The sequence below is a fragment of the Pogona vitticeps genome, chromosome 3, assembly GCF_051106095.1.
Source record: "Pogona vitticeps strain Pit_001003342236 chromosome 3, PviZW2.1, whole genome shotgun sequence".
Classification (NCBI taxonomy): domain Eukaryota; kingdom Metazoa; phylum Chordata; class Lepidosauria; order Squamata; family Agamidae; genus Pogona; species Pogona vitticeps.
The window spans coordinates 113230486-113247720 of NC_135785.1; the positions used below are offsets into that span (position 1 = coordinate 113230486).

A 17235-nucleotide genomic window follows, 5' to 3' on the forward strand; every position below is an offset into this window, starting at 1 on the left:
GGGGGGTAACCATACTCTCTCTGGAATACTTCAGACCAGAAAACTAACAATGCATCTACAACCAAATATAAATGTATGTTATACAACTCTCACTAACCTTCAGCATAGCCATTTAAGGACCACGAAGCAGCATAAAACAGCCTATGCGAAACAGTCATCTTTCGATTCTCTTAGTGTCTTCAGACTTCCTTCCAAAAACCAATTAACATTTTTTAATCTGTTTCAGTCTTTTTAAAATTATAAACATCTGATATGCAGGCTTACACTTTACTCTATCCATGTTGCATGTCTCCCATATGGGATTCCAAAGTCCATATTAAATTTAACATAAGCAGCAGGGAGAGGAAGTGACACCAAAAGTAACATACATTCATGTGTATGCATAAAGACTAAAGAATGCCCCCCCTCCCTTTGGAAGCTTCCAGAATTAAAAGCTTTGTTTTATCCAACGGAAGGGGATATATCTAAAACTGCACTTTTCACCATAACAGCCCCTCCCTTTTCAAATCCTGTGTTTAGAGAATATTCTACAAGCACACACATAGAGCAGCACACTATAAGAATTCAATTTGGAAACCATCATCTAAAGCACAGAGGAGAACAGGAAAATCATATTGCTATAATGCTTAGATTATCAATCATCTTGACAGCTTATTGGCTTTATCACCACACATACCATTAAAATGATGTCTGGCCTAGAATGTCAGGAGGCAAACATTAAACAGACCAGGATTAAAAAGCAGATCCCAAGCAGCACTCCAGTAAAGTTTCCCTTCCACTCTGAAATTAGTTAGAGCTGACTAAGTAACTGGCGCTAGACTTTGAAGAAATATACAGCCTAAAAGGCTCAGAGCCTACACAGGCTTGACAAGCTGATAGGTAATGTCATGTTGTGGCAACTCTAAAGCTCCTCCAGTTGATTTATCACATGCAGCATGCAACAGAATGATTGCTAATGGAGGGAGGGGAAAACACATAATTTGCCTCTTCTGGGAACCAAGGGTTTGCATCAAAAGGGCCAAGGAAACTCCTTTAAGTCAGGTAGGAATGGTAATAATTTCCTATTACTGAGCAAACATTAACATTACACTCAGCATAAGTAAAATTTACAGACTCAGGAGAATTTAATCGAGGAGCCAAGATATTCATAATTCAATAGCTTCAGACATAGGAAGATTTTAAAGAAGAAAGACATATAGTGTCTGTTTTTTTAAAAGACAGAAATAATTGCATAAACCAAGCCACTAACTGGATCCTGACAAAAAAAACACTAGTCATTAATAGACTAGAAAAGAGAGGCATCAGTCATATGCAAGGCAATTAATCTGTCCTACAAAAAATCTTCTCAAACTGATTTGGTTGAATATTCCAAGCCAATGTTCATCCCAGTGATTAAACAGGCACCCACAAATCTGTAGGCACTGCCAATCCTTCCCCTGCCCCAAACCTTCTCTAGTCTGGTCTCTCATTCTCTGAGCTTTGGAACTGGCAGCAGCATTTACACCACATCCCATCACATCAAACACACATTAGCATACCTGTAGTACAAGGGCAAGCATCTCTCGAATAACTACTCTGGACCCACCTCTGCTTATTTTTGTATTATGGAATTGGTTAACATATAAAATGACAGAACAAACAGTACAAATTAAGACCAGCAGTGCTCACACAACCCGCCAAGGCAAGAGGTAAATGAGTGCAAGGGAGGGAAATCATCTTCAAGTTCTCAGCAGGACAAAAACCAGGCAATGCTCAAAAGTTACTCTGCTAATACTTCAGGTAGGCTGAAGGGCAAAGATTCTTGATTTGCAGACAAAATAAAGAGGAAACCATTTTATCTTAATGACAATTTCTACGACAAAGCTATTGTCCAAACTCTTTCCAGCCACTCATTTCATACCCTTGCACTGTTAAAGAATCTGGAGTAGTACCACCCACAGCATCAGTAATAAACTCCACTCATGTAGCATAAAATATGAACAACATTAATATCCTCTTTACCTGAACACATATATAATAACATTTCTGTTACAGATTTCCCAAAAGTAAAAATCTTTGGGCTGGAGAACCACGTGTGCATCACCTGATCTTTAACCAGTTAGAGATCCATGATGGAACCTTCTCCTTTCTCCACAACTAAGCTAGGTTTGTGCATAGGTTTTCAATAAATGATTTTATTGAAAGTTTTTTTTTGAAAGATAAGAAAATATATCTACCAGATCAACTCTATATTCACCTGCTTGTTGATATTAAAAACAACAACTCTAAGATGTTACTGAAACAACTTCTATTTTTAAATAAGACTTGTGCATTCTTTTCCAGCAGGATTTAGTCCATAGCTGTGATAATCGTACCTTTAACAATATTTTCTACAGAACAGAAGTTTACTTAATCAGGTGGCAATTCACTGAGTGCTCTTTAAAAAAACAAACCCAACTGTCACTACATTGACTATTTCGCAGTGCTCAACTATAAAGACTGACCCTAGGGAGAAAAACACACATTTTTGTTAAAAAATCAGAATCCTCTTTCGTCAGAACTCTGGTATGAATACTTGCTTGGCCTGGAGATATTGTTTGTTTTCCATTTTTGTGCAACTATATACTTGTGTTTCTTTTGTTTGACTTTTCTCTTCTCTTAAGTAAACATTTCCAATTTCTGAAAAAAAAGGGGTTTCTAAAAATACCTCAAAGCCCCTTCTTCCTTACTTCTAATCCATGAGGACCGGAGGAAGGAGCACTGCCTATTGCAAGGAGCTTGGGAGCCAACTTTTTGCCCTCTAGTGCTTGCTGCAGGCTGCAGTAGGGCCACAAATGGCTGGTTTGGATCACTAAAAAGACAAAACAACATGGTAACAGAAAGTGTCCAGATATAGTTTTTGTTTTGTTTGGTTTGGTTTGGTTTGGTGGTCAGGGCTTAGGGTATTTTTACATATATATTTTTTACATTTTACATTCAGAAATCCCTGGGGTTGCATTAAATGTTAAGAAAAATGCACCCCAGTTCCTGCCCAGACAGCAGGGATGTGGTGGTGCCGCAGGTAAAACCACAAAACCTCTGGGCTGCAAGGTCAAAAGACCAGCAGTTTGAATCCACGCGACGGAGTGAGCTCCCGTCGCTTGTCCCAGCTCCTGCCAACCTAGCAGTTCGAAAGCATGTAAATGCGAGTAGATAAATAGGTACCACCACAGTGGGAAGGTAACATGACCACGGAAACTGTCTTCAGACAAATGCTAACTCTACAGCTTGGAAACGGGGATGAGCACTGCCCCCTAGAGCCTGACATGACTGGAGAATTGTCAATGGGAACCTTTTAACTTTTCTTGCCCAGAGGAGCTTATTTCTGCTGCTAGATGCTTCCAAGAGTGGTGGTTTTAATGGGGGGGGGGGGGGCTTTGGGAATCCCTGGGGAGGAGTGATCAAGGAGGGAGTAGGATCCAAATCCCTGCTCATCCATGGAAACTCACTGAGGGAGCAGAACTGGTAAAACACTCCTTAAATACCTCACCTACCTTGAAAGACCTATTAGGGTTGCTATAAGTCAGTTTCAACTTGACGGCAAATAACAACAAGAACAGGATGGCTTTTCACACCATGAAAAATCTACTCCTGCATCTGCAATCACATAGGGGTTCTGTAGAATTGCATATATTGTAGAACCAGAGGTCATAACCATAACCAAGATATAACCATGTTTCAGTGCACAGCTGCTATGGAGGTATAAGATATAACCTTGTTTACATTGGAAATGTAACTTTTTGGCTGAAATCCTGTTACTTAGTATAATGACTCACTACTAGAGTAGGCCCACTGAATCAACAAGAAATGTGTGAGTTCACTTCCTGGTAAGTTCCATTGATTCAGTGGGTGTAATCTAGTTGTGATTTACCACACTAAGCAACAAGATTTCAGCCAATGAAGGAGTCCGGCACAGTGGTTAAACTGCGGTACTGCAGTCAAGCCTCTGTTCCTGACCTGATTTTGATCCCAACAGATTCAGGTAGCCGGCTCAAGGTTGACTCAACCTTCCATCTTTCTGAGGTCAGTAAAATGAGTACCCAGCTCACTGCAAGTTGTTCTTTCCATAATTATGTTTTAAACTGCTGAGAGAGTACTCTAACACTATGGACTGGTAACAAAATGTCACTATTTTTTCCAATATGCATTTTAATTACTTTTATAGTTTCAGGAAGTGCATCGCCTCAGCTGTGCACAATGCAGCTGGTAATAGACAGTAAGTTTTTTTAAAAGTAACTAAAAACTATTTCTTTTAGCTATTTTTGAGGAATGTGAAAACATAGAATAGCTTCTTAAAAACTCTAACTATCATGGCAAATAACTACTTGGAGTACCTTGCATTTATCACTGAAACATATTACTTTTTGATGATAACATCCAAACCACTCTATAGAAAATACACTCCATTCATGAAGGACATTCAGCCCCAAAGCCCCAGCCAGTGACACCTGTACAATGAGTGTGAACTATTGAACATGCCTTAAAGTAAATGACAAAAAGCAAGGACTCTTATCATAGACAAGTTAAAGTGCTTTTTATTGGCATAAAGCAGCAAGATCTGCAGGTGTGGCCCTTTTGAACGCTACCCCATTAGCACAGTTATTTGGCAAAGCATAGTGTGATAGCTCATGTCTCCATAACTCTGGAATTCGCTCTTTGAATACAAATGGGATGGATTCAGACCTGACATTCTTAGAAGAGACCCAACAATATCAATGAGACTACTAATGCCTAACCTAGATCCCATGTTTTTCAGTGGATTTACTCTAACCATGCCAGTTCTGAAGCCAAACCATACATTTTGAAGGCCACACAACAGCTGATTCTGCAAGGCTTTGGAGGTCAACTGACTGCTATTATTTCTGATGGTTTTATTGTATTACAGTTTTATGATATTTTCCCTTATGATATTACTGTGGTTTTATGGTTACTAGTTTATCGCAGACTGCCTCTGGGTATCCCTTTGAGTACCAAAGGCAGTCTAAAAAGTTTTAGAAAAAAATAAATCCAGAGTTAGTTACCTCAGGCAGAATTATTAAATGCTCCCTACATCCATGCAGCCATGGCAGGACAGAGGAAGCCATGGGATCCTGGAATCTGAAGCTACTCTACAGCCCCCTCCCCCAAGTGTAGCATGTTGGAAGGGGACAGCTGGGGTTACCCACCACGGTTCATGCAGCCCAGGTTAGTGCTTGCCACAAACAAAGGCATGTCAGAGTAGGTGCAGAGGAAAATGTTTCACTGTAATAAATACCTGCCCAGCAGAAAGCTCTCTAGATCAGTGGTTCTTAACCTTTTTGAAAGAAACGCCCCCTTGAGCCATTGAGGAAGTTATCATCGCCCCCCTCTTATTTCTTATTATATCTTATTTATTTATTTATTTATTTATTTCTTATTATATCTTATTTATTTATTTATTTATTTATTTATTTATTTATTTATTTATTTATTTATTTATTTATTTATTTATTTATTTATTTGAGACACTTAAAACCAATGACCCCTGAAAACAAAATTCAATTCCAAGAAAATGAAATGCCCCCCAAAAGTAACATTTAATGATTTAGTTGCAAGCGAATTTTAAGACTCAAAAAGAAATATAAAAAGGGCATAAAATGCAGGAACTAAAAATTTCAAGACGAAAACTCTGAAACTAAATTAAGATAGGAGGGAAATATATATTCATGCACATTGTAAAAAGGCCGCAGCCCATCTTCACAGGTTTGGCTTGCTCCAGCGCCCCCTACCGCCCCCCTTCTGCTCCAGAGCCCCCACGCCGCCCCTTTTCGTTCTACCGCCCCCCTGAAAAATGAAATCACCCCTTGGGGGGCATTATCACCCAGGTTAAGAACCACTGCTCTAGATAACAGAAGCCTTATATGCATCAGATGAAGCTGCACTAAAGCCAAGTAATGCTGGCCAGGTAGGCTGCCTGACAAGAGATCTGGGAACCAAGTACAACCTGTTCTCAACTCCTCCAAAGGAAGAACTAGTTGTAATTATAATGAAAAGAGAAAAGTGTGATCGGGTTCGTTAAAATGTTTAGGCAGTTCCTCATCTTGTAAATGAAATGACAATAAAGAAGTATCAGTAAACAAATCTTTATTAAATACATTCGGTTGTTGATTCTTAATTATATCACTATTAACATCAAATGATAACTTTTTGGGAGAATAATCCCACAACAAAGGTACTGACTTTTTCAACTGTTCTTCTTCTAATAACGGTAGGTGTTCGAAAATCTTCCTTGGTTGTTAGGTTTCCTCAAATTCCCGCTCTGTGTATCACACATGTTCCCGCAACACAGATGTCTGGATCATTCCCCTTCCATCGGTTTCTTGTTCCGCTGAGGAGGCTTAAGATGATTCACATATTTCACAGGACCGTGTCCTCTTGGGAAGATAAATACAGTCTATTCTTCTTGTAAAAGTCCTTCAATTATCGGTTTTGTCCCTGTATTTATATCAACTCTGTCTTTGTCAACATTTATTTCTGTTTTTCTAAATTCCTTATTCAAATCTCCCTTCATTATTTTAAATGTTCTAACCTTACAGGGTTTGGTTTTCTCCCACTCATCCTCACATACTTCTACTACCTCTGTTTCCAACGACTGTCCATTTTGTTCCATTGTCAAGAAAATGTTTACCTCCTATCGAACTCTTCCTCCTGACCCCTCCCCTTTTGCTCTCGCTCCTAACTCTTTTATCCCTTCCTCTATCTCACACACACTTGACACCTGTTCCTTACCTACCACTTTTACTTCTTCTATCTTTTCCACTATTTCTTGTGTCTTTGATTCTTTTTCCTCTGTCCCTTTCTCTTGACTTTCCCTTTCACGTGCTTCTCCTTCCCTTTCTGAACACACTCTCCATTGGTTTTGCCTCCTTCTCATAAAAAGTAGTTTATAAATGGAGTTTGAGATTTTCTGAAAAGACATCCCACTCCATATTCAATGGCAACCCACTTTTGAAATTGAGAGGAATTTACCGTGTGAGTGTTGCTTATACATTTGTGCACGAGAGTGAAATGTTCAAAAAACAAAAATATTTTTAAAATCCTACTGGGCTAACAGAAGCATCTTCTGTTAATATATGCTATTTTTTTTAAAAAAAAAAAACTATCTTAGTATGTTACAAAGACTTTCTGCTCAACAACCCTTTTCTGTTCTCTCTCTCTCTCTCTCTTTAAATAAAGACGCAGACAGCAGTTATGGCAAACCGCCCTACCCATCAAGCAACTCAGTACTATTTCTGCTTTTGGCTGAAACATCCACAAATCTGCTTTTTATCACTTTCAGACTAAGAGTTCCCAGAGCTAACAAGTAATTATTTCCAAGTGGGCAGCTGTAGTAGTTTGTTGCAACTAAAACAAGGATCCCATGCTGATCTAAGGATTAATAAGATTTCAAACAGTGATCAGGCAAGTTTGTATTTAATTCCTTTTCACAATAACTAAGGTGTAACTCTGTGGCCTTATGACTCTGACGTAATGAGGATCAACATCATTCCACCAGTGATATAATTATTTTTTTATAGTTATGGAGAAGTAGACTCACTAAATGGTGAAGGAGAAAACAGCACAGAGTTCAAGCACAGGCTTTGGCTGTGCCTCACGCTGCCACCTTATGACCTGCTGTGGGTAGTGAGTGGAAGAGGAGTTTGTTCTGTATCACAAACCAGGATTTTTGTAGCATCCGGATTGTTTATTTTCATTTCTTTCCGGAACTGGAAAATAAATACTTTAAACAGTGGGTTATAATGGTAACCAACCTTTAAAGGCCTTGGAGCTATAACTGTTATGAATTACTTTTAAAAGCATTCCTAGCTGTGGGCATTTCAACTCCCTGCCACATTTCTTACACTGAAATGTCCACCTCCTTGGCAGTGGAGTGCTAGCAACAATACTAGCTGTGGAAGCAGCCGATCACAGACGCTGTACCACACAGCTGTACTCCTCAGGTCTGTGACTTACTTTCAATTCAGATATGCATATGGAAGCCTACTGTGTGTTTTTTTAAAAAACCATATTTTACCATGGTAGTTATGCTTCCATTTCAACACAGCTTCCGTCAGGTGACTCAGTCATGACTCAGCTATTCAGAGTGAGTATAGAGACTTTATGTGCCCGTTAATGAGAAAGAAGTGGACTCTGGAGAACTTGTAACTATTCTCCTCTGTGGATCTCTGTACTTCTACTGTGTAGCAAAAAGATAGTTTTAACTGGAAATTTAGAACTCTGAAACATTTTATGTTGCAGTTATTTCAGCCTCGTATGCTGCCTTTGATAGGTCTGGCTAGGAGGGACCTTTCTGAGGTAGGGTGATTGGGCTAGACTATCCAGCAGTAACCAATTGTTCTTCCCTGCCTTTGTTTTCAAAGAGAGCCACATCTCTCTGCTGAAGTGTCTTTCCCACTCTCTTTTAGTCTGTTGTCTGTTAGTGCAGTTAGTGTACAGTTATGTGAATGTAGTCAGCAGGAGTCTGTTGGAAGCAGGCTGTGTAGTCTGTTGAGAACTGTTGCTGCATAGCAGTACTGTTTTTGCACAATGTGCTGTTTTTGATCTGTTCAACTGCGAATAAATTTATTCTTTCTCTTACCAATATTTCAAAATGAGTCATTGAAACTGTAGGTGCCAGTTGATGAGAGACAAAGGGGTGGTCTACTATGGGGAAACTTGAAACTAATTCTGCTTCATAAGTTCCTGTATTTCTACTTGCGTAGCTAGAGAAATTTAGCCAAAATTTAAAACAGTATTTTCTAGGTAGAGAATACTCAGAAGTGATTTACCATTGTCACCTTCTTGCAATGCCCTGGGACTATAAGGCTTAACTAAGTCTACACAATCTGTCTCTTCTCTTCTCTTTTCTTGTGAGTCACAGTAGGGAATCATACTCCCAGCCTCTGACTCTGAAGCCAGATACCTAACTCACTGAGTTATTCAGCCAGACTCTATTTCCTCTACTCTTTTGTTTTCCTGCAGTTTAGGCAGCAGAAAGGAGATAAGACCAGATAGCGATCCCAAGCCATACAGCATCAGAAGTAATTGGCTGCGACTTGGTTATCAGCTTTATGCTAAGCTCAACTCTGATGCCTACAAATCAGATCTCAGGATCAAACTATGCATTACACGTAGCACATCATGAATAGAGACTGTTCTATAAGTGCTGAAAGAAGTCTGATTAACAGGGCTTAATTTTTTCCTACCTCATATAGTTTGTGAATTCACTCTCTTTGTTTTATGACTGGTCTGGGGAGAAAAATAGGAGATTCATTCATAACCATGACCCCCTTAGACACACTGGGTTTCCAGAATCACATCCCTCAAACACTGCTATGGTTTCAGCATCCAGTCACATGTCATCTGCACTGTTTTGTTTGACCCACAGCATAAGTATCTTTAGAGGCTAGGATTTTTGAAGCTCTCGCTATCTTTTTTCAAAAGCTAACAACACTCTACCTTCACCTGCTTTGTTCAACCATCCAGCATCTGTTCTCCATCGTCCAAACTCTCTGTCTCAGATCAAAGCCAGGATACATATATTGTTAGTTATGAAGCTTTTTCTCTATAAATGATAACTACCTATTGTGCCACATTTAACATAAAGTGAAGAGTTCCTCGTTGCAGAGTTTTGAGTTTCTGGTAAAATTCCTTTGTGCTATGCAGAATTACAGAGACTGACAAAGGTGAATAGCTTCAAGTTCCCCAGACAGTCCACTCCTTTCTCATTAACTGGCACTTAAAATCTCAGTAACTTACTCTGAGACATTTGTAGAACAAAGAATAAGAACATTTCATTACTTACAGTTGTGAACAGATCAACTGTCTACAGACAAAACTGACTGCTTTCAACAGAATAAAGCAGTGATTCTCAACCCTTTTCGAGCCGAAATCCCATTTTAAAATAGCAAAATTAGCCTACAACCACCACCCCTGCCATGCAGTAAAGTCATCCCTTCTGAGAAAATAGATGCTTCTTTCTCCCTCAAAGGGCCTGTTTCTCATACATACACATATATGCTAACTTTAACTTCCCACTCTAAGAGGTCAAGGAAGAAATTATTTAACAAGAGCTACAACACATATAAGGCAGTCTGTGACAACCCCCCCTACCAGAAGACACTTTGAGACCCCTTTGAGTTCACAACCCCTAGGTTGGGAACCACTGGACTAAAGAGAGGGGGAAAACATTCAGCAGAGAGGTGAATTCAGAAGCAGGGAGGAATTATTGGTTAGCGCTAGATAGATGACAGGGACCACAGCCCAGAAAGGTCAGTCCCAGCCACACAAAACAGAGATAGCATATAAAACTTGTAAAAACTCCAACAATCCTCAGCTTCAAAAATTATTCTATACAAAACGGCAACTTTAATCTGTTTTTTTTAAATGCTATAAAACAACCTGAATACCTTTTCATTAATTATTTGCATAAACATGAGTTTTTAAAGCCAGTGGACTAGTAATCACAAATATTATATATATACACATTTTTCTCTTTTTGGAAAAATCCCCAAATTCTACTTGCCGACGTAGCTCCTTATATTCTCTGAAAAACACTTCACTTAGATAGTGAAGAATGAATTATAAAGGCACAAATATGTATCCTATCTGAATAAAAAACAGTAAATAGTTATACAAATTCCAATTAAACACACTTGATATATTTAAATCTTGGTATACTGCCTCTTCTGAAAGCCACATGAAATTTTGAGTCACTGACTTCTTGTATGCATTTGCTTAGGTTAAAGAGCAAATAAAATAGTGATGACAGATACATCCAGAAACTAGTTAGCCCACTAAAATCTGGAAACTGATGATGAAAAGGGAGGAGCAGAACAAAAAGAGAATGTAGCTCTGCATAAGATGCTCTTTGTTGCTTGCTTGTTAAAGAATCCCTCTGGTACAACAGAGGGGATTAAGAATCCACATGTGAATTTATCCCCTATTAAACTTTTAGCAAAAGGGTCAGTTAGCAGGAATGATAAAGCTCACACACACCAGTCACATGTTCGCAGCTCATTTCTTCAATCTTGCAAAACAGACAACTGGGCACATTCTATTTTCACCTATTTTCCCACTACATTTTAGATGCTGCTGTCCATGAGCAGGACATTTCTCCACACACATCCTATTAAGATCACAGATTTTTCAGCCATTTATTTTCAACTTTAGATTTTTTTTTCATTTACAAAAACATAAGCAATCCCACCAAAAAAAACCCACTAAAGTGGTTTCTTCTTCTATAGTTTGTGATCCAATCTAATAAGTAAGCTACCAATATGTTTTTTTTCTCTTTCCCATGGTGCAGTATCTAACCTGAATTCTTAGTAATAAAACTAAACAACAACAACAACAACAACAACAACTAGAAGTTTGCATTCAAACATTTGGTGGGTGATTTCAAATTAATCTGCAGTTCTTCCTATCTCTGGTTATGTATGTTGTCTCCTCTAGTTCTGTTCTCCTTGCCAAAATGCCCTCAATTTCCTTCTCTTTCTCATCCTGAAGGGACCATCAATTGCAGTTAATCAAAATGAAATTATCTTGAGACACATTCATTGTTACATGGGGGGGGGGGAGACCCCAGGTTCTCCAGAAGTTACTTATGAGTGTTATTCTACTTAATGGAATAAAATGTTCTACATCATCTAGCTTTTTGGACTAAGTAAATATTGAAACAATTATGAATGCTGGACACTTAATAGGCAGTTGAATATCTGAAGTGAAACCACTGAGGAGCATCAGCTTCAGAGGCTGCAGTGGTTCTCTCCATGGCATTTTAGCTCTCTGTGAGGGCTTCACATACCTGCAAATCAAATGTCATTCAAACCAGAAAATTTTGTTCATTACCTATCTATTTTACTAACTAAGGGATACCACAAAAATATTGCAGTTTCAGTTTGCTTAGGAATCACCCACAAATACATTAGTTTGAAAAGCTTTTATAACACCTGCATTGCCCATTTTTATCAGTCACACATTCCTGTTTTGGTCCAACTTTGCGATCCCTTCCCTATTTATTTTTTTAATATAGGAAATAATTCATCTCTTTCTTTTTAAAATGCAGGAGTCTTTAAATTCTCCAGACAGAAAATTCACATAAAATTCCTCTGTTCTTAACATCTTCTTGTGTGGGTGGCCCCAAACTATTATTGCTTTTCAGGATATCCAACTCTTTCTGTATTACAGGTCAGTTGATTCTAGTATTTGTATCTTTTACTGATCTATTTTTATTTTTCCTTCAGAGAGTTGTGCCAGTTTTTACCTAGATTCCAAATGGCTCCATTCTGGATCTGGATCTGTAATCTCAAAATAGGATTATTCCCAAGCAACTTTATTCCTATATTTGATTTGAGGATTTTATATCCCAAGATTTACACAGTCTTGCTACTTTGACTGTCAGAATTCTGACAAGGCAGTAGTACTCATTGTTTTATGTACAATATTGTTGAAAAGATATGGGGAAATGGCTCAAACGAAAATATTATCTGGATTTGTAAAATTAATTAAGAAAAAATAAGCAAGCTTTTAAAAGCACTAGCCACCTTTTATAAGCAACTGTAAAAACCAATAAAAGGTCAGTGGAAATAAAGCACTGTGATTCACACAGGTGTATCAGATGCTTTGCATTTTTATTTAATAATATTTTTATTAAACCATGACTACCACACAATTCTCAGAATTACAGAGATCTACACATAGAAGAAACCCTGATCACTTAAGTTGCATAAGAAGTATAAGAAACTTGATATGTTGGTAAGATTTGGGGGAGTGAACACATAAGGTCAACAACTTATTTTCTCTTTGCCTTAAACAAATTGCACACTTATTCAAAATATTGTTCCTTGAAACTGATAATTTTTCTAGTGCCTAAAATTACAAGCCACTGTTAAGATTTTCCAACCTAACCTCCTCCCTCCCTGACCAAAAAAAAAAAAATTCTAATGAGACTGAGTATAATTAATAACATGTCCTCTAAATCCATACTGACAAAAGCAATTAATACATTTATGCAACATTTTAGACTTTGACTTCAAGTGAGCACATTATGACCACGAATTCTAATTACCACTCTTCCATGTACGGAATATTGAGCTTTCATAGAACTGGTTTTAGAATGGCACATATACATATCAGCATTACATGCACAAGAAAACATACAACACAACCAAGTTCAAAAGCATTGTCTGAGAAAATACAAAATGTGATCAAGATGCAGCCTAACTGATGATTACTGTGTCAATATTATCTGTACAACAGTTTCAGATATACAGTGGGATTCTGTGTCCATGGTTTCATTTATTCACATTCTGAAAATATTAAAAGAAAAAAAGCCAGAAAATAATTATTTTCACATGTATTACTAGAAGTGACCACAAGAGGGAGTTGGAGACTGTGCTATGATTCCCTGTTATTGAAGACTGTGGTCTCCTCTAGTGGCCAGTTCTAGTAATGCACGTTAAAAAAAACTGGAATTTTTTTTACTGTTTTATGTACAATATGCACTATTATCCACAGTTTTTTTATTTCTTTTAAATTGTTTTGGCATATGTGTACAGCTCTGTCAGTGTACACTGAGTCTGTGGGGTTTGCCACTCACTGATGTGCCTTGCCTTTCACCAGCCCTGGCTGCCAGTTCCATGGCTTCCTCTCCTTTTCCCCACTTCCCCACTGTATGTTGTCCCCCACTACCAAAGTTTGGAAGCTGCCAATCTAGTCAATGTATCTGGTCAGTTTCTATTCTGTAGCTCTCTCTCCTTCTCCATCCCGTGTGTACAAATGTGTGGGGTTGCAAGGAAACCTCTATTTTAATTTTTTTTTTCCCCATCTGTCATACTGAACTAGCATGGAACCAGATTGCAAGAATTAAAAATAATAATAACAACACCACAGCAGCAGCAATGAGTGGCTGTAAGAGGCTGCCAGCACGATGGTATGCAGGCACAGGACAAAGCCTCAAATGCAATTATTCTAGAAGCCCATGTAGTCCCCTCAACTGATATACAACAGAGTTTAAAAACAGATTAAGTTTTTCCAAGAGAATGCATACAATGACCCAAAAAACTATATGACTACCATGTGACTTTAAACTGACTTCAAAAACCTTGATCCCCAACCAATTCATTTTCATAGTGTAACCATGCTCTCAATTTGATTTAAAGATTTAAAAATCGGTACCCTGGGACGTGGTGGCACTGCGGGCTAAACCGCAGAAGCCTTTGTGTGCTGCAGGGTCAGAAGACCAGCAGTCGTAAGATCGAATCCATGCAACGGAGTGAGCGCCCGTCGCTTGTCCCAGCTCCCGCCAACCTAGCGGTTCAAAAGCATGCAAATGCAAGTAGATAAATAGGGACCACTTCGGTGGGAAGATAACAGCGTTCCGTGTCTAAGTCGCACTGGCCATGTGACTATGGAAGATTGTCTTCGGACAAACGCTGGCTCTATGGCTTGGAAACGGGGATGAGCACTGCCCCCTAGAGTCGAATACGACTGGACAAAAATTGTCAAGGGGAACCTTTACCTTTACCTTTACCCTGAATTTGCCCATACATAGGGAGTGCCTAGGCAGCAGACTCAGCAGGGACCCAAATCACCTGGCCACTCTTTTTCCTTCTGAAGGAAAAAGATTTCAGTGACTCTGTTTAAATCACTCAAATCATTTCTAAGTTTGCATTTGTATATATACAGTCAGATGTGCAATTTTGAGTATGCTCAAAATTTTTATCCTGCTTTTGGAGAAAGTCCTGTGGCTGCTCTGCACCCAAGCTCCATCTCCCATACAGCTCTTGCCTTCTTCTTCCTGCCTCTTGCACTGGCCCCCACCCATCCTAATGTTCACCTCCCAGAGGATTTCCATCCAGGATGTGGCAATCCCTTTGCAGGATTGCACCACAATCCCCTCTTCAAAATAGCCCTCACACCCTGATGGAAGAGATACACTGCCAGTTAACAGTCTAACTGAGCAGATTGAAAGCTCATTATGAAAATACACACACACACACACACTTCCAATAAATGTGAAGTTCTGATTAGCCAGTTCTATTTTGCTATTATTTTTGCTCCAGTTATTTGATTTAAGAAGAATAGTACATGAAAAAGAAACGAGCTGTCATCAGAAACATTCAGGGCTGACACACAAGCACCTGTCAGTGGAGGGGCGGGAGAAGTGTCCTCTTTCTTTATCCTTTCTATGAAGTAAATGTGCATGAAGCTTTCAGACTATTTTCATCTAATGTTTTGAAGTAGTTTTCAGTTCAGATGAAGGCTAACAATTTGAAAAAGGCAACCAGGGTAATAAAAGAAATCGTATCAAGTAAGAACTAACATATTGAACATTTCCTTAGATGGAGAGTCTCTTTAGTTGTGTAACCTACCTGCAATGCAGTTACAGTAAAGTGACAATATACTAGGAGTATGCACGACACCCAAAGGGCACTGTATTAATGTGTTATCCTAATAGGCCAGGGATAACCAGTTTCTGTGTCCTGCACAGTCACTCTATTCTTCAGAGGGAATCTAGTCCAAGTGTTCAAATTCTGAATCATTATATTCTGATGCTGACTTCTGAATGTATTAGACTCTCCAAAAAAGGTGCCATTGAATAACAAAAAGTTTCACTTGCACACTACGCAAGTACTTAAATTTATTAAAATTATTATTTATGAGCTCACCAACCAATAAAGGGAGCAAAGAACTTATGAGCTTCCTGAAAGACTGAGTTAACCCAGAAGTTTTTTTAAAAAAAGATTCCTTTACTCAAATATTTTTGTCATGGCTCAATACAGAGCAAATAAACAAATAAATAAAGTTCCATGCCAGTGCAATAAGGTTGAGAGGCATAAAATTATTCATTTGGCACCATGAAGGATGCAGTGTCAGTGCCAGGTGGACCCTCCTGGAGAAGGTATTCTGAGGCACTCCCTACAGAAATGATTCTCTGCCTTTTTAAAAAAGTATACAGTGGTGCCTCGTATAACGAGTGCCCCGTTTAATGACAAATTCGCATAGCGATGGCATTTTTGCCATCGCTTTTGCAATCGCATACCGATGTTGCCTATGGGGAAAAATCGCTTTGCGATGTTTTCCCCATAGGCACCATTTTCCCCCAGCTGAGCGGTGGGAGCCTCCGAAGGGTCCTTCTGAGGCCACCGCCGGGATTCCCCTTCCCCACGGCCGGCTTCCCCGGCCATGGTCGGACTCTCAGGGTTGGATCCAAGCCGCAGGGGGAGGGTGGGGGGATCCGGATGCCTGAAAGGCATCTGGATCCCCCCACCCTCCCCCCGTGGCTTGAGGGTGGGAGGCATGGCGGGACTCTTCGGCAGCCGCTGCGGCTCATATCTGAGCCGTGGCGGCTGCCGAAGAGTCGGCCATGCCTCCCACCCACCCCCGCGGCTTGGATCTGAGCCTCGGGGGGAGGGTGGTGGGATCCGGATGCCTTTCAGGCATCCCAGGCTTGGATCCCACCTTCCGGCGGTTACCCAAGCCATGGGTAACCGGCGGAGGGTGGGATCCAAGCCCGGGATGCCTGAAAGGCATCTGGATCACCCCTCCCTCCCACCCTCCCCTCGCGGCTTGGATTCAACCCACAGCGGCAACTCCCAGCCATGTCCGATCCCCCCCCCCAGCATCGGGAGCAGCGGGAGAAGCTGCCCGGTGTGTGGGGGAGATCGGATCAGCTTCTGTCTTTCTTCAGAGCAGCCCGGCTGCTCCCAAAGTGCTGCCCCGACTGTGCTTGCAGCAGCAGAGGAGGTGCCCGGTGGAGGAAAAGGCAGGAACCGATCTGTCATTTCTCCTCCACCGGGCACCTCTTCCGCTGCTGCAAGCAACATTGGGACAGCCCTTTGGGAGGAGCCGGGCTGTGGAGAAGGCTGAAGCCAATCCAATCCTTCCCCCGCACCATCGGGCGCAGCGCTTTCGGAGAAGCCTCCCGGTGGGGGGGGGGGAGATTGGATCGGCTTCAGCCTTCCTTCTCCACAGCCCGGCTGCTCCCAAAGGGCTGCCCCGATTGTGCTTACAGCAGCGGAAGAGGTGCCCAGTGGAGGAGAAGGCAGGAGCCGATCTGTCATTTCTCCTCCACCGGGCACCTCCTCCACTGCTGCAAGCACAGTCGGGGCAGCCCTTTGGGAGAAGCTGGGTGGTGGGGGAGAAGGCAGGAGCCGATGCCGTCTTCCCCCCCTCTCCCCGAGGCTTCTCCCAAAGGGCTGCACCCGATAGTGGGGG

At 40.5% G+C, this 17235-nt stretch overlaps 2 protein-coding genes across 2 annotated transcripts in view; both read right to left on the minus strand.

Annotated features, from left to right (window-relative positions):
• Positions 1-16283, minus strand: part of LOC144588363 (uncharacterized) — a 52144-nt gene extending 35861 nt beyond the window's left edge. The window contains exon 1 of the mRNA XM_078391084.1: positions 1-16283. This exon is cut by the window's left edge and continues 14846 nt beyond it. The gene's annotated coding sequence lies outside the window, so the exon portion shown is untranslated.
• LRMDA (leucine rich melanocyte differentiation associated) overlaps positions 1-17235 on the minus strand; it is a 1005591-nt gene that overhangs the window by 930135 nt on the left and 58221 nt on the right. The window lies entirely within an intron of this gene.